Raw genomic sequence first — 22,700 nt, 5'->3', positions numbered from 1 at the left:
AGCGGTGATGTTGTGTGCGACATGCTGGTGGAGCGCAGACACACCTTTCTTTGAGAAGTAGTGCCGACTGGGCATCTGGTACTGGGGCACTGCGACGGACATAAGGTCTCGAAAATCCTCTGTGTCCACCAGGCGGAAAGGCAGCATTTCTGTAGCCAAGAGCTTGCAGATGGTGAAATTCAACCTCTTAGCTTTCTCATGGCTAGGAGGAAATGGTCTTTTACTTGTCCACATCTGAGGGACCGAGGGCTGGCTATTGTGCTTAGACGGGGTTGATAAGGGTGTCCCCGGCAAACTGCCGGTCTGTGAGGAAGATGCTGGCGGACATGTTAGGTTGCCTTGATGCAAAGTTGGTGCTATCAATGTCGGACAGCGCTCAACACCAGCTGGTGTTACCACCTCCAAAGAAAATGATGACCTGCCAATCACGCTGGCTGTTGCGGGTAAAGAGGTGGCAGGTCTGCGCCCCAAAACAGGTGTGACTGCTGTCCCCCCTGTCACAGAGGATGAAGAGGCCGCAGATGCACAAGATATGGCAGACGGTGGTTGGCCCGGCCGGCTAGGCCGCATTGTAGCACAGTGAGCTTCCCACTGCAACTTATGCTTCATGTCCATGTGCCGGTTCATGCATGAAGTACTCAAACTATGTATTTTTTGGCCTCTACTTAGCTTTTGCTGACAAATGTTACAGATAACACGAGTTGGGTCATCTTTATCGATCTGAAAAAATGCCCAGGCTATGCAAGGCTTAGCACCCATGCGACCTGAAGAGCCACCACGACTTGTGGTCAGAGGCAGAGTTGTGTTTGAGGATGCAGTTGTTGACGTGCTTCCAGTACTACGTCTCTGTGCAGGAAGGCGCAACCTGACCTCGTCGTCACTAGCATCCTCCTCCACCTCCTCTGCTGACCTCATCTCTTGGCTGACTGTGGGTTGACAGTAAGTGGGATCTCCAACCTCATCATCATCACCCTGTGCGTTATCACTAGAGATGAGCGTTGTTCTACTCGAACTGTTCGCCAATCTCAAATTCGAGCTGTTTTGGGCGGTGTTCGAGCCGTTCGGCGAACACGAACAATTTGAGAAAAATTCGGCTGTTCGAGGTTATGTTCGATAACTGTTCGTGCACCAAAATCATAACTGGATTTTTTCTCAGTAATGATGAAAATTAATGTTAATACGCAGTTTGAGTGTACAGCGGGGTGGGGGGAGGGGCAGGGGATGGATCTCTGCAGGAACAATGAAGATCTCCATTTTTTTTCTCTTTCCCGCATTTGCAGTGGGGAGGTGCAATCTGTCAGCCTATCAGCAGCGCACACACGGAGCGAAGTGCTTTTTTTCACACAAGCAAGGGCATGTGTCATTGGCAGTGTATGTCACATGTCCTTGCCCTATAAGACCAAGCCATTTTCCCCGTCGCCACCATTTTCTCACTGCTGCAGCTGCGTGTTAGACGGCACCGCTGTTGCTGTGTGCGCTATACCTTGTTAATTTCAAGCCAATTTTCGCACAAATATACAGATAGCTTGGGAGTAGGGAATAGTTGTGATTGCAGTCCTTTTAAGGACTAGGTTACAGCATTTCCTACGACTTTTATCAGGGAGGTCTGTGCTCTTAAATAGATAGGTTGTGGGAGTAAAGACTAATTGTAATTGGAGTCCTTTTCAGGACTAGGTTACATGAGTTCCTATCAGTTTTTGCCAGGCAGGTCTGTGTCAGTGCTGTGCAAGTTTTTTTCACAGCATTTGGCTGAATCTAGCAAAGCTAATCCTTTTTGGCCTATTGCAGAGTGTGTTAGTCAGTGGAGTAGCCTATCTGTGTTGCAAGATATAACACCTGTGTATAGAATACCAATTTTTTTACTGCACCTAGTGAAGTAAAATCTTTTGGGCATAGCATCATTCTATTAGTCCATCTATACTGACCTCCATCAGGTTGCAAACTGAATATAATTTTTTTCTGCATCTAGCTCTGAAAAAATATTTGGGCTTCTAGCAGTGTGTGGGACTTGGTCTATTAGTCCATCTATACTGACCTCCATCAGGTTGCAAATTAAAAATAATTTTTTTCTTCATTTAGCTCTGAAAAAATATTTGGGCTTCTAGCAGTGTGTGGGACTTGTTCTATTAGTCCTTCTATACTGACCTCCAGCAGGTTGCAAATTGAATATAATTTTTTTCTGCATCTAGCTCTGAAAAAATAGTTGGGCTTCTAGCGGTGTGTGGGACTTGGTCTATTAGTCCATCTATACTGACCTCCATCAGGTTGCAAATTAAAAATAATTTTTTTCTGCATCTAGCTCTGAAAAAATATTTGGGCTTCTAGCAGTGTGTGGGACTTGGTCTATTAGTCCATCTATACTGACCTCCATCAGGTTGCAAATTAAAAATAATTTTTTTCTGCATCTAGCTCTGAAAAAATATTTGGGCTTCTAGCAGTGTGTGGGACTTGGTCTATTAGTCCATCTATACTGACCTCCATCAGGTTGCAAATTTAAAATAATTTTTTTCTGCATCTAGCTCTGTAAAAATATTTGGGCTTCTAGCAGTGTGTGGGACTTGGTCTATTAGTCCATCTATACTGACCTCCATCAGGTTGCAAATTAAAAATAATTTTTTTCTTCATTTAGCTCTGAAAAAATATTTGGGCTTCTAGCAGTGTGTGGGACTTGTTCTATTAGTCCTTCTATACTGACCTCCAGCAGGTTGCAAATTGAATATAATTTTTTTCTGCATCTAGCTCTGAAAAAATAGTTGGGCTTCTAGCGGTGTGTGGGACTTGGTCTATTAGTCCATCTATACTGACCTCCATCAGGTTGCAAATTAAAAATAATTTTTTTCTGCATCTAGCTCTGAAAAAATATTTGGGCTTCTAGCAGTGTGTGGGACTTGGTCTATTAGTCCATCTATACTGACCTCCATCAGGTTGCAAATTTTAAATAATTTTTTTCTGCATCTAGCTCTGAAAAAATATTTGGGCTTCTAGCAGTGTGTGGGACTTGTTCTATTAGTCCTTCTATACTGACCTCCAGCAGGTTGCAAATTGAATATAATTTTTTTCTGCATCTAGCTCTGAAAAAATAGTTGGGCTTCTAGCGGTGTGTGGGACTTGGTCTATTAGTCCATCTATACTGACCTCCATCAGGTTGCAAATTAAAAATAATTTTTTTCTGCATCTAGCTCTGAAAAAATATTTGGGCTTCTAGCAGTGTGTGGGACTTGGTCTATTAGTCCATCTATACTGACCTCCATCAGGTTGCAAATTAAAAATAATTTTTTTCTTCATTTAGCTCTGAAAAAATATTTGGGCTTCTAGCAGTGTGTGGGACTTGTTCTATTAGTCCTTCTATACTGACCTCCAGCAGGTTGCAAATTGAATATAATTTTTTTCTGCATCTAGCTCTGAAAAAATAGTTGGGCTTCTAGCGGTGTGTGGGACTTGGTCTATTAGTCCATCTATACTGACCTCCATCAGGTTGCAAATTAAAAATATTTTTTTTCTGCATCTAGCTCTGAAAAAATATTTGGGCTTCTAGCAGTGTGTGGGACTTGGTCTATTAGTCCATCTATACTGACCTCCATCAGGTTGCAAATTTAAAATAATTTTTTTCTGCATCTAGCTCTGAAAAAATATTTGGGCTTCTAGCAGTGTGTGGGACTTGTTCTATTAGTCCTTCTATACTGACCTCCAGCAGGTTGCAAATTGAATATAATTTTTTTCTGCATCTAGCTCTGAAAAAATAGTTGGGCTTCTAGCGGTGTGTGGGACTTGGTCTATTAGTCCATCTATACTGACCTCCATCAGGTTGCAAATTAAAAATAATTTTTTTCTGCATCTAGCTCTGAAAAAATATTTGGGCTTCTAGCAGTGTGTGGGACTTGGTCTATTAGTCCTTCTATACTGACCTCCAGCAGGTTGTAAATTGAATATAATTTTTTTCTGCATCTAGCTCTGAAAAAATAGTTGGGCTTCTAGCGGTGTGTGCGACGTGGTCTATTAGTCCATCTATACTGACCTCCATCAGGTTGCAAATTAAAAATAATTTTTTTCTTCATTTAGCTCTGAAAAAATATTTGGGCTTCTAGCAGTGTGTGGGACTTGTTCTATTAGTCCTTCTATACTGACCTCCAGCAGGTTGCAAATTGAATATAATTTTTTTCTGCATCTAGCTCTGAAAAAATATTTGGGCTTCTAGCAGTGTGTGGGACTTGGTCTATTAGTCCATCTATACTGATCTCCATCAGGTTGCAAATTAAAAATAATTTTTTTCTGCATCTAGCTCTGAAAAAATATTTGGGCTTCTAGCGGTGTGTGGGACTTGGTCTATTAGTCCATCTATACTGACCTCCATCAGGTTGCAAATTAAAAATAATTTTTTTCTGCATCTAGCTCTGAAAAAATATTTGGGCTTCTAGCAGTGTGTGGGACTTGGTCTATTAGTCCATCTATACTGACCTCCATCAGGTTGCAAATTAAAAATAATTTTTTTCTTCATTTAGCTCTGAAAAAATATTTGGGCTTCTAGCAGTGTGTGGGACTTGTTCTATTAGTCCTTCTATACTGACCTCCAGCAGGTTGCAAATTGAATATATTTTTTTTCTGCATCTAGCTCTGAAAAAATAGTTGGGCTTCTAGCGGTGTGTGGGACTTGGTCTATTAGTCCATCTATACTGACCTCCATCAGGTTGCAAATTAAAAATAATTTTTTTCTGCATCTAGCTCTGAAAAAATATTTGGGCTTCTAGCAGTGTGTGGGACTTGGTCTATTAGTCCATCTATACTGACCTCCATCAGGTTGCAAATTTAAAATAATTTTTTTCTGCATCTAGCTCTGAAAAAATATTTGGGCTTCTAGCAGTGTGTGGGACTTGTTCTATTAGTCCTTCTATACTGACCTCCAGCAGGTTGCAAATTGAATATAATTTTTTTCTGCATCTAGCTCTGAAAAAATAGTTGGGCTTCTAGCGGTGTGTGGGACTTGGTCTATTAGTCCATCTATACTGACCTCCATCAGGTTGCAAATTAAAAATAATTTTTTTCTGCATCTAGCTCTGAAAAAATATTTGGGCTTCTAGCAGTGTGTGGGACTTGGTCTATTAGTCCCTCTATACTGACCTCCAGCAGGTTGCAAATTGAATATAATTTTTTTCTGCATCTAGCTCTGAAAAAATAGTTGGGCTTCTAGCGGTGTGTGGGACTTGGTCTATTAGTCCATCTATACTGACCTCCATCAGGTTGCAAATTAAAAATAATTTTTTTCTTCATTTAGCTCTGAAAAAATATTTGGGCTTCTAGCAGTGTGTGGGACTTGTTCTATTAGTCCTTCTATACTGACCTCCAGCAGGTTGCAAATTGAATATAATTTTTTTCTGCATCTAGCTCTGAAAAAATATTTGGGCTTCTAGCAGTGTGTGGGACTTGGTCTATTAGTCCATCTATACTGATCTCCATCAGGTTGCAAATTAAAAATAATTTTTTTCTGCATCTAGCTCTGAAAAAATATTTGGGCTTCTAGCGGTGTGTGGGACTTGGTCTATTAGTCCATCTATACTGACCTCCATCAGGTTGCAAATTAAAAATAATTTTTTTCTGCATCTAGCTCTGAAAAAATATTTGGGCTTCTAGCAGTGTGTGGGACTTGGTCTATTAGTCCATCTATACTGACCTCCATCAGGTTGCAAATTAAAAATAATTTTTTTCTTCATTTAGCTCTGAAAAAATATTTGGGCTTCTAGCAGTGTGTGGGACTTGTTCTATTAGTCCTTCTATACTGACCTCCAGCAGGTTGCAAATTGAATATATTTTTTTTCTGCATCTAGCTCTGAAAAAATAGTTGGGCTTCTAGCGGTGTGTGGGACTTGGTCTATTAGTCCATCTATACTGACCTCCATCAGGTTGCAAATTAAAAATAATTTTTTTCTGCATCTAGCTCTGAAAAAATATTTGGGCTTCTAGCAGTGTGTGGGACTTGGTCTATTAGTCCATCTATACTGACCTCCATCAGGTTGCAAATTTAAAATAATTTTTTTCTGCATCTAGCTCTGAAAAAATATTTGGGCTTCTAGCAGTGTGTGGGACTTGTTCTATTAGTCCTTCTATACTGACCTCCAGCAGGTTGCAAATTGAATATAATTTTTTTCTGCATCTAGCTCTGAAAAAATATTTGGGCTTCTAGCGGTGTGTGGGACTTGGTCTATTAGTCCATCTATACTGACCTCCATCAGGTTGCAAATTAAAAATAATTTTTTTCTGCATCTAGCTCTGAAAAAATATTTGGGCTTCTAGCAGTGTGTGGGACTTGGTCTATTAGTCCTTCTATACTGACCTCCAGCAGGTTGCAAATTGAATATAATTTTTTTCTGCATCTAGCTCTGAAAAAATAGTTGGGCTTCTAGCGGTGTGTGGGACTTGGTCTATTAGTCCATCTATACTGACCTCCATCAGGTTGCAAATTAAAAATAATTTTTTTCTTCATTTAGCTCTGAAAAAATATTTGGGCTTCTAGCAGTGTGTGGGACTTGTTCTATTAGTCCTTCTATACTGACCTCCAGCAGGTTGCAAATTGAATATAATTTTTTTCTGCATCTAGCTCTGAAAAAATATTTGGGCTTCTAGCAGTGTGTGGGACTTGGTCTATTAGTCCATCTATACTGATCTCCATCAGGTTGCAAATTAAAAATAATTTTTTTCTGCATCTAGCTCTGAAAAAATATTTGGGCTTCTAGCGGTGTGTGGGACTTGGTCTATTAGTCCATCTATGCTGACCTCCATCAGGTTGCAAATTAAAAATATTTTTTTTCTGCATCTAGCTCTGAAAAAATATTTGGGCTTCTAGCAGTGTGTGGGACTTGGTCTATTAGTCCATCTATACTGACCTCCATCAGGTTGCAAATTAAAAATAATTTTTTTCTTCATTTAGCTCTGAAAAAATATTTGGGCTTCTAGCAGTGTTTGGGACTTGTTCTATTAGTCCTTCTATACTGACCTCCAGCAGGTTGCAAATTGAATATATTTTTTTTCTGCATCTAGCTCTGAAAAAATAGTTTTGCTTCTAGCGGTGTGTGGGACTTGGTCTATTAGTCCATCTATACTGACCTCCATCAGGTTGCAAATTAAAAATAATTTTTTTCTGCATCTAGCTCTGAAAAAATATTTGGGCTTCTAGCAGTGTGTGGGACTTGGTCTATTAGTCCATCTATACTGACCTCCATCAGGTTGCAAATTAAAAATAATTTTTATCTGCATCTACAGTACCTCTGAAAAAATATTTGGGCTTCTAGCAGTGTGTGGGACTATTTGTATTAGTCCATCTATACTGACCTCCATCAGGTTGCAAATTCAAAATAATTTTTTTCTGCATCTAACCCAGCCAATAGTTTTGGCCTAATACCACAGTTTGGCCACTCAGCTCTGCTCGGTTACCATCCATTGTTTTTTTGTGCAAACAACTCCAGAGTTGTGAATTAGTTAACCACCAAAATGAGTGGAAAAAGGCCTGCTGCTGGTGGAAAGGGGAATAGGCGTGTTGGGAAGGGGAAAAAAGGTTGTGTCCGTGGGGTAGGTGTTAAAGCAACAGTAACATCTGCAGAAGAAAGACCATCTTCCAGCCAAACTAAAATGTCTACTTCTTTTAGCGGACAATGTGATAAGATCCCTTTCTTACGGCCACGCCAATTGCTACAAATTCCAGATGAGGCACAAAAACAGCAGGTGCTTCAACGGATATCAAGTGCTCCTTTAAGTGGGCTCTCCTCCACATCAACTTCAACATCACAAATACTCCAGTCCTCAAAGGTGTCACCCAAATCGCTCTTGCTTCCTCACAGCTCCCAAATCTCCAGCTGCCCGTCTGAGTATGAGGTAGAACAGATGGTTGAGTCTGCAGAGCTGTTTACTCATACTATAGCCTGGGAATCAGAGGTCGACTCCAGCGCTTCTGTGCATCCAGACGAGGAAATGATCTGCACTGATGCCCAGAATCTTTATGAGTCGGATCCAGGACCAGACGCAGAATGTTCTGACCATAATGTAGACCCTCATTCCCAAACTGTAACTCCTGTTGGTGGAGACAATGAGGAAGACGATGATAAGACTCAAATACCTGATTGGAGCGACAACTTTAGTTTTTTGTCAGGGCAGGAACAGGTTGGCTCTGAGGACGACGGGTGTGATAACGCACAGGGTGATGATGATGAGGTCGGAGATCCCACTTACTGTCAACCCACAGTCAGCCAAGAGATGAGGTCAGCAGAGGAGGTGGAGGAAGATGCTAGTGACGACGAGGTCAGGTTGCGCCTTCCTGGACAGAGACGTAGTACTGGAAGCACGTCAACAACTGCATCCTCAAACACAACTCTGCCTCTCACCACAAGTCGTGGTGGCTCTTCAGGTCGCATGGGTGCTAAGCCTTGCATAGCCTGGGCATTTTTTCAGATCGATAAAGATGACCCAACTCGTGTTATCTGTAACATTTGTCAGCAAAAGCTAAGTAGAGGCCAAAAAATACATAGTTTGAGTACTTCATGCATGAACCGGCACATGGACATGAAGCATAAGTTGCAGTGGGAAGCTCAGTGTGCTACAATGCGGCCTAGCCGGCCGGGCCAATCACCGTCTGCCATATCTTGTGCATCCGCGGCCTCTTCATCCTCTGTGACTGGGGGGACAGCAGTCACACCTGTTTTGGGGCGCAGACCTGCCACCTCTTTACCCGCAACAGCCAGCGTGATTGGCAGGTCATCATTTTCTTTGGAGGTGGTAACACCAGCTGGTGTTGAGCGCTGTCCGACATCGATAGCACCACCTTTGGATCAAGGCAACCTAACATGTCCGCCTGCATTTTCCTCACAGACCGGCAGTTTGCCGGGGACACCCTTATCAACCCCGTCTAAGCACAATAGCCAGCCCTCGGTCCCTCAGATGTGGACAAGTAAAAGACCATTTCCTCCTAGCCATGAGAAAGCTAAGAGGTTGAATTTCACCATCTGCAAGCTCTTGGCTACAGAAATGCTGCCTTTCCGCCTGGTGGACACAGAGGATTTTCGAGACCTTATGTCCGTCGCAGTGCCCCAGTACCAGATGCCCAGTCGGCACTACTTCTCAAAGAAAGGTGTGCCTGCGCTCCACCAGCATGTCGCACACAACATCACCGCTTCTTTGAGAAACTCTGTGTGTGACAGGGTGCATTTCACCACAGACACTTGGACGAGTAGGCATGGACAGGGGCGTTACATGTCGCTGACTGGGCACTGGGTAACTATGGTGACAGCAGGACAAGGGGCTGCTGTCCAAGTCTTGCCGTCCCCACGAGTTGTGCGTCAATCCTCTTTATGTCAAAGTTCCTCCACTGCTTCTGCCTCCTCAACCTCCTCTCGGTCTTCCACCTGCACCCAAAGCCTGTCTGGTCATGCCACAAGCTTTCTAACTGCGCAGAAGGGATCCTGCACACCTCCTTACTATGCTGGCAGTAGGGCTCAACGTCATCAGGCGGTTTTTACATTGAAATGTCTGGGAAATGTGAGTCACACAGCTGAGGAGTTGTGGTCAGCTCTGGAGAACCAATTTCATGAATGGTTGTCTCCACTGGACCTGAAACCAGGGAAGGCCGTGTGCGACAATGCTGCAAACCTGGGTGCGGCCCTTCGCCGGGGCAATGTCACACACGTGCCTTGTATGGCTCACGTGTTGAACCTGGTTGTCCAGCAATTTTTAGCCCACTATCCCAGACTAGATGGCCTTCTGCAGAGGGCACGGTCGCTGTGTGCTCACTTCCGCCGTTCGCATCCCGCAGCTCAGCGACTTACATCTCTACAGAAGTCGTTGGGCCTGCCACTTCACCGGCTAAAATCCGATGTGCCTACCCGGTGGAATTCAACTCTGCACATGTTGCAGCGACTGTGGCAGCACCGACAAGCCCTGGTGCAATACGTTCTGACGTATAGCCTGGGCCAACGAGATTCAGAGGTGGGGCAAATCACGCTGGAGGAGTGGTCTCAGATCAGGGACCTATGCACCCTTCTGCACAGTTTTGAAATGGCGACGAAGATGTTTAGTGCTGACGATGCCATTATCAGCATGACTATTCCGGTGATTTACATGCTGGAGCACATGTTAAACAGAATTCGGAGTCAGGTGGTGGCACAAGAGGAGGTGGAGGAAGTAGAGGAGGAGGAGTTGTATGCGGAAGGGCTAACATCTGCAAGGTCCAGACGGTCGGCAGCACCAAGGCGGCAGGCATGTGAGGGTGGGGGAGATGGTTTTACCAGGGCGCATGGTAGCAGCCAAACTAGTGAGGAAGGTGCAGGAGCCCAGGAAGAAGTGGAGGACGAACTGATGGAAGACTCATCAGATGAGGGAGACCTTGATCACATTTCTGTTGTGCGAGGTTGGGGGGAGAGGACAGAGGAAGGAAGCATGATTGTTACCTCGCCACCAACACAACAGGGACTTGGTGTTCCTGAATGCGCAACACACATGAGTGCCTTCTTGCTGCACTACCTGCAACATGACCCTCGAATTGTGAGAATTAGAAATAATCCTGACTACTGGGTTGCCACACTGTTAGATCCCCGGTACAAAAGTAAATTTGCCGAAATTATTCCTGCCATAGAAAGGGATGCACGCATGCAGGAGTATCAGCAGAGACTGTTGCAGAATCTTACATGTGCTTTTCCACAAAATACCAGTGGTGCACGTAGTGAATCTCACAGTTCCAACTTGCCAACCGTGGGACTGTCAAGTGTTCAGCACTCAAACCGTAACAGAACCACAGTATCTGCTGGTAACATCAATTTTGCGGAATCATTTCACCACTTTTTTAGCCCATCCTTTGCAAGGCCACAGGAGACAAGAAGTCTGACACATAGTCAACGCCTAGAGACGATGGTACAGGAGTATCTCCAAGTAAACATTGAAGCCACGACTGTGTCACTGGACCCTTGCTCTTTTTGGGCTTCCAATCTGGATAAATGGCCGGAGCTAGCCACTTACGCCTTGAAGATCTTGTCATGCCCCGCAGCCAGCATTCTGTCTGAACGTGTGTTCAGCGCTGCTGGTGGTGTGCTGACAGATAAGCGCACGCGGCTCTCCACTGATAATGTAGACAGACTCACGTTCATAAAGATGAACAAATCATGGATCCGAAACGACTTTTCTACCCCTGTGTCATCCTGGGGAGAGTAAAAGCTTGATGATTGGTTAAAATCACCCTACCAACCGTTTTAAGCTTTCAAATTACTAATCATGTTTATCTGTATCTTGACTGGAAAATAATTTGGGCTTTGTAGCAGTGTGCAGCACTGATCCTATTAGGCCATCTATACTAAAGCTTCACCAGATTTAAAATTAAAAATAATTTTTAGCTGCATCTAGCCCGGAAAATAATTTTGGGGCTCCGAGATGCGCAAGGCACATAAGTGCCTTCTTGCTGCACTACCTGCAGCAAGACCCTCATATTGTCAGAATTCGAAGTAATCATGACTACTGGGTTGCCACACTCTTAGATCCCCCAAACTTTTCGATCAACCTTTTCATTTTAATAAAGACCAAAAAAATGGTCATTTTTGAAATTATAAGCATTAGCAGGTTGTTAGAAACTGAAATCAAACAGTTTTCAACTCAAAACTTTATTCTAGGTGATGTTACATTTTCACATAGGACCCCTTGTTCGAAAGGAGCTTCTGAACTCTCTCGTCCATTGAATTTGTCAGGTTTTGGATGGTTTCTGCTTCAATTGTTTTGCATGAGGACAGAATACCCTCCCAGAGCTGTTGCTTAGATGTGAACTGCCTCCCGCCATCATAGACACTCCTTTTAATGATGCTCCAAAGGTTCTGAATGGGGTAGAGGTCAGGGGAGCATGGGGGTCACACCATAAGTTTGTCCCCTTTTATGCCCATATCAGCCAGAGATGCAGATGTTTTATGTGCAGCATGAGATGGTGCATTATCATGCAGAAAAATGATCTTGCTGTGAAATACACGGTTCTTCTTCTTGAACCATGGCAGGAAGTGCTGTTTGAGAAAATCCACATACATTATGGAGTTCATCTTTAGCGCCTTCAGGGATCCTAAAGGGGCCGACAATCTCTCTCCCCATGATTCCAGCCCAAAACATTACTCCACCTCCTCCTTGTTGGCGCTGTAGCCGTGTTTGCGTGGGGTGTCCATCAACCAGCCATCCTCCACTCCATCCATCTGGACCATCGAGCGCTGCACGGCACTCATCCGTGAACAAAACAGTTTTGAAATCAGTCTTCATGTAATGTTTGGCCCACTGGAGCCGTTTCTGCTTGTGTGAAGTGGATAGAGGAGGTCGACAGGATGGCGCATGCACAGCTGCAAACCTCTGAAGGACCCTGCATCTTGTTGTTCGGGGGACGTTGGAGGCACAAGCAGCTTCAAAAACTTGTCTGCTGCTATGACAAGGCTTTTTTGCCGCTGCTCTTTCAACCTGACGTAATTGCCTGTAGGAAAGAGTCCTCAATTTGCCCTTATCAGCACGCACACGTGTGTACTGTGAATCAGCTACATACTTCTTGATTGCCAAGACACTTCATCCTGATCATCGCACAATGTTGATTGTAGTCATGCCTTGACCTAAACACTCCACAATTTGTTGCTTCTCAGCAGCCGACACATCCTTTTTCTTTCCCATTTTGGCAGAAAATGCAGGCTGCTTAATAATGTGAGAGAGCCTTCTTAAGTAGTCTTGCCTTTCATTGGACACACCTGCCAAACTAATTAGCACAGGTGTCTGCAATTGCTTACAGTGATATAAAGAGCCCTGACACACATCACCATCAATGAGTTTAACTGACAAACAAACAAATTCTTCCCTTATCACTCCTAAACACTTTTTGTATAATAATTTGGAACGCAGTGTACATGTGCTTTTCCACAAAACACCAGTGGTTCACGTAGTGAATCTTACAGTTCTAACTTGCCAACCGTGGTCTGTATGGAGTTGTTCAATAAAGGGCCCAAAATTAAGATAACATAGATGGGAGAGGTCTCTATGAATAGGAATTCCTAAGTATTTGATACCCTGTGAGGGCCAGGCAAAGGGAAAGTTGGACTGGATGGAATCCTATATGGATTTGGGGAGGGAGACATCGAGGGCCTCAGACTTCGCTGCATTGATTTTAAAATTTTACCATGTAACAAAGTGATCTATTTCAGCCATAACAGCATGGATGGATATATGTGATTGAGTGATATATACTAGGACATCATCAGCAAATAGAGAGCACTTGTACTCGGTGCCTCCCACCTCAATCCACCTAATATTGGGGTTATGGCGAATTGATGAGAGCAGGTGCTCCGTCACTAGGATGTATAAGAGAGGGGACAGAGGACATCACTGCCTTGTCCCATTGGTGATTGTGAAAGGTGCTGAAAATGTTCTGACGCACCCCCTGGGCCTTGGGACACCCGGAGCCGGACCCTTTTTGGTGGATGCTGGTGGTTGTAGTCTTCGTGGCGGCGACCCAGTTCCGTGGCTCAGAGCGGTCAAACCAGTGGCGGAACTATTTATGTGGTTTTCATGTTTAAATGTCCGACTACGCCACCCGTGGATTGCGGTCAGAGTGAACCGCCGCTACAGGGCAGACCACTGAGGCTGGTGTTGTGGGTGCAGCAGAGCGTAGCATAACTCCCCACGGGAGGAGTATAGCCTCAGGGCAGTGTATGCGGAGGATGGGGGTGATGGTGCAGGGCAGCAGCAGTAACGACACGGAGTCAGTGATGCAGTTCAGGGCTAGTGTTGAGCCACCCCCGTAGTGTTCGAGTTCGGTTCGGTTCGTCGAACACCCGTGTGTTAGCCGAACTGTTCGTCGAACTGTTCGTCGAACACCTTCGAACACCGTTAAAACCAATGGCAGGCAAACAAAAACACATAGAAACACATAGAAAACACCTTCAAAGGTGTCCAAAAGCTGACAAACTGCTGAGAAGACACAACTAACGCATGGAAAAGTGACAAGTACATATAGTCATGCGAAAAGAAAAGAGGTGGAGGAGTAAAAGGAGGGGGAGACACAGATATAGGCATGTCATGCCCTTCTAAAATCCAAAAAGTGAGAAGCCGAGACGGCCAGTCCGCTCCTGCCCGTGCCACCTCCGTGTCACCGGGTTTGTGCCAGAGCCGCGGTGAACCCTGACGGCCAGCCCCCCTCTCCCAATACTGGTGCCTGTCCGCTGGTGGGTCGAGAGAGCCCCCCTGTGGTGGAGGCAGCTCTAAGCTTTTTAATTTAAATTGTCCCTCTAATTTGAATGAATACACTTTAAATCCATTTACAAGGATCTATTGGAGGGCAAGTCTCATGCCAGCAGCCGCGTAATTCCAGCTCCAGTAGCGTCCACTAAAGCTGCTGCAGTTAAAAAGCTTTTATAAGGATCGAGCTCGGCTGTCCACCGCAAGGCATCCTAGTGCCAGTCCCAGCCCCTATGCCTTGGGGTGCCTCCTGATGCTCTTCACTAAGTATCCCGTGGTTCCGAAGCATTTCCTTTGAAAAAATTAAGTTTCCAAACTACAGGTGGTGTAGCTTGCTTAACAGCCGGGATAATCCGCTGACTAGCAGACACTGCTACTAGGCACAAAGTATTTCCTGGGCTAGATGCAGTTAAAAATTTGTAAGTAGATACTCTCGTTGGATGCTGAGAAAGCATTCCATAGAGTCTCCTGGCACGCCATATATGATTCTCTTAAAAAGCTTGGGGTAGGGGTCTAGGGGACCCTTTTATAGCCAAAATCACGGCCCTGTATCACAATACGTCACCTAGGCTGAAGATAAATGGAACTGTAGCACCGAGGGCTCGGTTGCTACAGACGTATTGCACCTCACCCAGAGGTGTGATATCTCACTCTCAGATAAGGATGGAGTGTGGATCAGGACCCGACACCTGCATGCATTACACCACATTGCCGTGGGGCAGGGCGACCAATATGCCCCTGAGATGGGCACGACAGTCCCTGTCCCTGGCTGGAGTGGGGGGAGGGAACACTGAGGAAGGGGAACCCTGCAGTGCAGGAGCAGGGAGGAAGCAGTTCCTGGGTGCATTGAGAAGGGAGTATAAAAGGTGGGCACCATCTTAGTTCAGTGCAGAGAAGTCTGAGCAGAAGTGGCAGGGAGCAGGGGCTCTGCATGAGCTCTGCTCCGGAGGCGGGCCTAGTAACAGAGGCCCAGGCCTGCAAGAGGGAGAAGGAAGGAAGAGGAGCGGAGAAGGCTCCAGGAACGAGGAATGAAGGGATCCCAGGGGTGCGGACGGGCGAGTCGCCACCGCACGCCCGAATCCACCTGCGTGGAGGGGTCAGGCCAAAGGGGGAGACCGGTCCCCGAACTAGTGGAGACAGGAAACGACCCTCAGCTAGAAACCGGAGGCTCTGACATTTTATGTGGCGCAGCCCCTTGCTCCACCCGCTAGGAAGGCACCACATAGGGTCAGGGAAACAGGCGCCAAGTTTACCAAGAGGAGGCCCGAGGCAGCCGGACAGAAGTGTTGGTAAGAAAGGCCAGACAAAGGACACACAAAGGGGGTCCTGTGAAGCGCTCCAAAGTTATCTGGGAGTTGTCTGAGCCCCTCACCTGGTGAGCACAGTACGACGTGGGCAGCCATTACCTGCAGATGTGGTCTGGATAATAAGAACTGTGAGTAAAGGCCCTGAACTGCATCACTGACTCCGTGTCGTTACTGCTGCTGCCCTGCACCATCACCCCCATCCTCCGCATACACTGCCCTGAGGCTATACTCCTCCCGTGGGGAGTTATGCTACGCTCTGCTGCACCCACAACACCAGCCTTAGCGGTCTGCCCTGTAGCGGCGGTTCACTCTGACCGCAATCCACGGGTGGCGTAGTCGGACATTTAAACATCAAAACCACATAAATAGTTCCGCCACTGGTTTGACCGCCCTGAGCCACGGAACCGGATCGCCGCCACGAAGACTACAACCACCAGCATCCACCAAAAAGTGTCCGGCTCCGGGTGTCCCAAGGCCCAGGGGGTGCGTCAGAACATTTTCATCACCTTTCACAATCACCAATGGGACAAGGCAGGGATGTCCTCTGTCCCCTCTCTTATACATCCTAGTGACGGAGCACCTGCTCTCATCAATTCGCCATAACCCCAATATTAGGTGGATTGAGGTGGGAGGCACCGAGTACAAGTGCTCTCTATTTGCTGATGATGTCCTAGTATATATCACTCAATCACATATATCCATCCCTGCTGTTATGGCTGAAATAGATCACTTTGTTACATGGTAAAATTTTAAAATCAATGCAGCGAAGTCTGAGGCCCTCGATGTCTCCCTCCCTAAATCCATATAGGATTCCATCCAGTCCAACTTTCCCTTTGCCTGGCCCTCACAGGGTATCAAATACTTAGGAATTCCTATTCATAGAGACCTCTCCCATCTATGTTATCTTAATTTTGGGCCCTTTATTGAACAACTCCATACAGACCACGGTTGGCAAGTTAGAACTGTAAGATTCACTACGTGAACCACTGGTGTTTTGTGGAAAAGCACATGTACAATGCGTTCCAAATTATTATACAAAAAGTGTTTAGGAGTGATAAGGGAAGAATTTGTTTGTTTGTCAGTTAAACTCATTGATGGTGATGTGTGTCAGGGCTCTTTATATCACTGTAAGCAATTGCAGACACCTGTGCTAATTAGTTTGGCAGGTGTGTCCAATGAAAGGCAAGACTACTTAAGAAGGCTCTCTCACATTATTAAGCAGCCTACATTTTCTGCCAAAATGGGAAAGAAAAAGGATGTGTCGGCTGCTGAGAAGCAACAAATTGTGGAGTGTTTAGGTCAAGGCATGACTACAATCAACATTGTGCGATGATCAGGATGAAGTGTCTTGGCAATCAAGAAGTATGTAGCTGATTCACAGTACACACGTGTGCGTGCTGATAAGGGCAAATTGAGGACTCTTTCCTACAGGCAATTACGTCAGGTTGAAAGAGCAGCGGCAAAAAAGCCTTGTCATAGCAGCAGACAAGTTTTTGAAGCTGCTTGTGCCTCCAACGTCCCCCGAACAACAAGATGCAGGGTCCTTCAGAGGTTTGCAGCTGTGCATACGCCATCCTGTCGACCTCCTCTATCCACTTCACACAAGCAGAAACGGCTCCAGTGGGCCAAACATTACATGAAGACTGATTTCAAAACTGTTTTGTTCACGGATGAGTGCCGTGCAGCGCTCGATGGTCCAGATGGATGGAGTGGAGGATGGCTGGTTGATGGACACCCCACGCAAACACGGCTACAGCGCCAACAAGGAGGAGGTGGAGTAATGTTTTGGGCTGGAATCATGGGGAGAGAGATTGTCGGCCCCTTTAGGATCCCTGAAGGTGCTAAAGATGAACTCCATAATGTATGTGGATTTTCTCAAACAGCACTTCCTGCCATGGTTCAAGAAGAAGAACCGTGTATTTCACAGCAAGATCATTTTTCTGCATGATAATGCACCATCTCATGCTGCACATAAAACATCTGCATCTCTGGCTGATATGGGCATAAAAGGGGACAAACTTATGGTGTGACCCCCATGCTCCCCTGACCTCTACCCCATTCAGAACCTTTGGAGCATCATTAAAAGGAGTGTCTATGATGGCGGGAGGCAGTTCACATCTAAGCAACAGCTCTGGGAGGGTATTCTGTCCTCATGCAAAACAATTGAAGCAGAAACCATCCAAAACCTGACAAATTCAATGGACGAGAGAGTTCAGAAGCTCCTTTCGAACAAGGGGTCCTATGTGAAAATGTAACATCACCTAGAATAAAGTTTTGAGTTGAAAACTGTTTGATTTCAGTTTCTAACAACCTGCTAATTCTTATAATTTCAAAAATGACCATTTTTTTGGTCTTTATTAAAATGAAAAGGTTGATCGAAAAGTTTGGGGGATCTAAGAGTGTGGCAACCCAGTAGTCATGATTACTTCGAATTCTGACAATATGAGGGTCATGCTGCAGGTAGTGCAGCAAGAAGGCACTTATGTGCCTTGCGCATCTCGGAGCCCCAAAATTATTTTCCGGGCTAGATGCAGCTAAAAATTATTTTTAATTTTAAATCTGGTGAAGCTTTAGTATAGATGGCCTAATAGGATCAGTGCTGCACACTGCTACAAAGCCCAAATTATTTTCCAGTCAAGATACAGATAAACATGATTAGTAATTTGAAAGCTTAAAACGGTTGGTAGGGTGATTTTAACCAATCATCAAGCTTTTACTCTCCCCAGGATGACACAGGGGTAGAAAAGTCGTTTCGGATCCATGATTTGTTCATCTTTATGAACGTGAGTCTGTCTACATTATCAGTGGAGAGCCGCGTGCGCTTATCTGTCAGCACACCACCAGCAGCGCTGAACACACGTTCAGACAGAACACTGGCTGCGGGGCATGACAAGATCTCCAAGGCGTAAGTGGCTAGCTCCGGCCATTTATCCAGATTGGAAGCCCAAAAAGAGCAAGGGTCCAGTGACACAGTCGTGGCTTCAATGTTTACTTGGAGATACTCCTGTACCATCGTCTCTAGGCGTTGACTATGTGTCAGACTTCTTGTCTCCTGTGGCCTTGCAAAGGATGGGCTAAAAAAGTGGTGAAATGATTCCGCAAAATTGATGTTACCAGCAGATACTGTGGTTCTGTTACGGTTTGAGTGCTGAACACTTGACGGTCCCACGGTTGGCAAGTTGGAACTGTGAGATTCACTACGTGCACCACTGGTATTTTGTGGAAAAGCACATGTAAGATTCTGCAACAGTCTCTGCTGATACTCCTGCATGCGTGCATCCCTTTCTATGGCAGGAATAATTTCTGCAAATTTACTTTTGTACCGGGGATCTAACAGTGTGGCAACCCAGTAGTCAGGATTATTTCTAATTCTCACAATTCGAGGGTCATGTTGCAGGTAGTGCAGCAAGAAGGCACTCATGTGTGTTGCGCATCCAGGAGCACCAAGTCCCTGTTGTGTTGGTGGCGAGGTAACAATCATGCTTCCTTCCTCTGTCCTCTCCCCCCAACTTCGCACAACAGAAATGTGATCAAGGTCTCCCTCATCTGATGAGTCTTCCATCAGTTCGTCCTCCACTTCTTCCTGGGCTCCTGCACCTTCCTCACTAGTTTGGCTGCTACCATGCGCCCTGGTAAAACCATCTCCCCCACCCTCACATGCCTGCCGCCTTGGTGCTGCCGACCGTCTGGACCTTGCAGATGTTAGCCCTTCCGCATACAACTCCTCCTCCTCTACTTCCTCCACCTCCTCTTGTGCCACCACCTGACTCCGAATTCTGTTTACCATGTGCTCCAGCATGTAAATCACCGGAATAGTCATGCTGATAATGGCATCGTCAGCACTAAACATCTTCGTCGCCATTTCAAAACTGTGCAGAAGGGTGCATAGGTTCCTGATCTGAGACCACTCCTCCAGCGTGATTTGCCCCACCTCTGAATCTCGTTGGCCCAGGCTATACGTCAGAATGTATTGCGCCAGGGCTTGTCGGTGCTGCCACAGTCGCTGCAACATGTGCAGAGTTGAATTCCACCGGGTAGGCACATCGCATTTTAGCCGGTGAAGTGGCAGGCCCAACGACTTCTGTAGAGATGTAAGTCGCTGAGCTGCGGGATGCGAACGGCGGAAGTGAGCACACAGCGACCGTGCCCTCTGCAGAAGGCCATCTAGTCTGGGATAGTGGGCTAAAAATTGCTGGACAACCAGGTTCAACACGTGAGCCATACAAGGCACGTGTGTGACATTGCCCCGGCGAAGGGCCGCACCCAGGTTTGCAGCATTGTCGCACACGGCCTTCCCTGGTTTCAGGTCCAGTGGAGACAACCATTCATGAAATTGGTTCTCCAGAGCTGACCACAACTCCTCAGCTGTGTGACTCACATTTCCCAGACATTTCAATGTAAAAACCGCCTGATGACGTTGAGCCCTACTGCCAGCATAGTAAGGAGGTGTGCAGGATCCCTTCTGCGCAGTTAGAAAGCTTGTGGCATGACCAGACAGGCTTTGGGTGCAGGTGGAAGACCGAGAGGAGGTTGAGGAGGCAGAAGCAGTGGAGGAACTTTGACATAAAGAGGATTGACGCACAACTCGTGGGGACGGCAAAACTTGGACAGCAGCCCCTTGTCCTGCTGTCACCATAGTTACCCAGTGCCCAGTCAGCGACATGTAACGCCCCTGTCCATGCCTACTCGTCCAAGTGTCTGTGGTGAAATGCACCCTGTCACACACAGAGTTTCTCAAAGAAGCGGTGATGTTGTGTGCGACATGCTGGTGGAGCGCAGGCACACCTTTCTTTGAGAAGTAGTGCCGACTGGGCATCTGGTACTGGGGCACTGCGACGGACATAAGGTCTCGAAAATCCTCTGTGTCCACCAGGCGGAAAGGCAGCATTTCTGTAGCCAAGAGCTTGCAGATGGTGAAATTCAACCTCTTAGCTTTCTCATGGCTAGGAGGAAATGGTCTTTTACTTGTCCACATCTGAGGGACCGAGGGCTGGCTATTGTGCTTAGACGGGGTTGATAAGGGTGTCCCCGGCAAACTGCCGGTCTGTGAGGAAGATGCAGGCGGACATGTTAGGTTGCCTTGATCCAAAGGTGGTGCTATCGATGTCGGACAGCGCTCAACACCAGCTGGTGTTACCACCTCCAAAGAAAATGATGACCTGCCAATCACGCTGGCTGTTGCGGGTAAAGAGGTGGCAGGTCTGCGCCCCAAAACAGGTGTGACTGCTGTCCCCCCAGTCACAAAGGATGAAGAGGCCGCGGATGCACAAGATATGGCAGACGGTGATTGGCCCGGCCGGCTAGGCCGCATTGTAGCACACTGAGCTTCCCACTGCAACTTATGCTTCATGTCCATGTGCCGGTTCATGCATGAAGTACTCAAACTATGTATTTTTTGGCCTCTACTTAGCTTTTGCTGACAAATGTTACAGATAACACGAGTTGGGTCATCTTTATCGATCTGAAAAAATGCCCAGGCTATGCAAGGCTTAGCACCCATGCGACCTGAAGAGCCACCACAACTTGTGGTGAGAGGCAGAGTTGTGTTTGAGGATGCAGTTGTTGACGTGCTTCCAGTACTACGTCTCTGTCCAGGAAGGCGCAACCTGACCTCGTCGTCACTAGCATCTTCCTCCACCTCCTCTGCTGACCTCATCTCTTGGCTGACTGTGGGTTGACAGTAAGTGGGATCTCCGACCTCATCATCATCACCCTGTGCGTTATCACACCCGTCGTCCTCAGAGCCAACCTGTTCCTGCCCTGACAAAAAACTAAAGTTGTCGCTCCAATCAGGTATTTGAGTCTTATCATCGTCTTCCTCATTGTCTCCACCAACAGGAGTTACAGTTTGGGAATGAGGGTCTACATTATGGTCAGAACCTTCTGCGTCTGGTCCTGGATCCGACTCATAAAGATTCTGGGCATCAGTGCAGATCATTTCCTCGTCTGGATTCACAGAAGCGCTGGAGTCGACCTCTGATTCCCAGGCTATAGTATGAGTAAACAGCTCTGCAGACTCAACCATCTGTTCTACCTCATACTCAGACGGGCAGCTGGAGATTTGGGAGCTGTGAGGAAGCAAGTGCGATTTGGGTGACACCTTTGAGGACTGGAGTATTTGTGATGTTGAAGTTGATGTGGAGGAGAGCCCACTTAAAGGAGCACTTGATATCCGTTGAAGCACCTGCTGTTTTTGTGCCTCATCTGGAATTTGTAGCGATTGGCGTGGCCGTAAGAAAGGGATCTTATCACATTGTCCGCTAAAAGAAGTAGACATTTTAGTTTGGCTGGAAGATGGTCTTTCTTCTGCACCTACCCCACGGACACAACCTTTTTTCCCCTTCCCAACACGCCTATTCCCCTTTCCACCAGCAGCAGGCCTTTTTCCACTCATTTTGGTGGTTATCTAATTCACAACTCTGGAGTTGTTTGCACAAAAAAACAATGGATGGTAACCGAGCAGAGCTGAGTGGCCAAACTGTGGTATTAGGCCAAAACTATTGGCTGGGCTAGATGCAGAAAAAAATTATTTTTAATTTGCAACCTGATGGTGGTCAGTATAGATGGACTAATAGACCAAGTCCCACACACCGCTAGAAGCCCAAATATTTTTTCAGAGCTAGATGCAGAAAAAAATTATTTTTAATTTGCAACCTGATGGAGGTCAGTATAGATGGACTAATAGACCAAGTCCCACACACTGCTAGAAGCCCAAATATTTTTTCAGAGCTAGATGCAGAAAAAAATTATTTTTAATTTGCAACCTGATGGAGGTCAGTATAGATGGACTAATAGAACAAGTACCACACGCTGCTAGAAGCCCAAATATTTTTTCAGAGATAAATGAAGAAAAAAAATATTTTTAATTTGCAACCTGATGGAGGTCAGTATAGATGGACTAATAGACCAAGTCCCACACACCGCTAGAAGCCCAAATATTTTTTCAGAGCTAGATGCAGAAAAAAATTATTTTTAATTTGCAACCTGATGGAGGTCAGTATAGATGGACTAATAGACCAAGTCCCACACACTGCTAGAAGCCCAAATATTTTTTCAGAGCTAGATGCAGAAAAAAATTATTTTTAATTTGCAACCTGATGGAGGTCAGTATAGATGGACTAATAGACCAAGTCCCACACACCGCTAGAAGCCCAAATATTTTTTCAGAGCTAGATGCAGAAA

The sequence above is a fragment of the Phyllobates terribilis genome, unplaced genomic scaffold, assembly GCF_046119375.1.
Source record: "Phyllobates terribilis strain yellow unplaced genomic scaffold, ASM4611937v1 Scaffold_5__5_contigs__length_657084704, whole genome shotgun sequence".
In the NCBI taxonomy this organism is placed as follows: domain Eukaryota; kingdom Metazoa; phylum Chordata; class Amphibia; order Anura; family Dendrobatidae; genus Phyllobates; species Phyllobates terribilis.
This window is presented reverse-complemented; position numbering follows the sequence as displayed.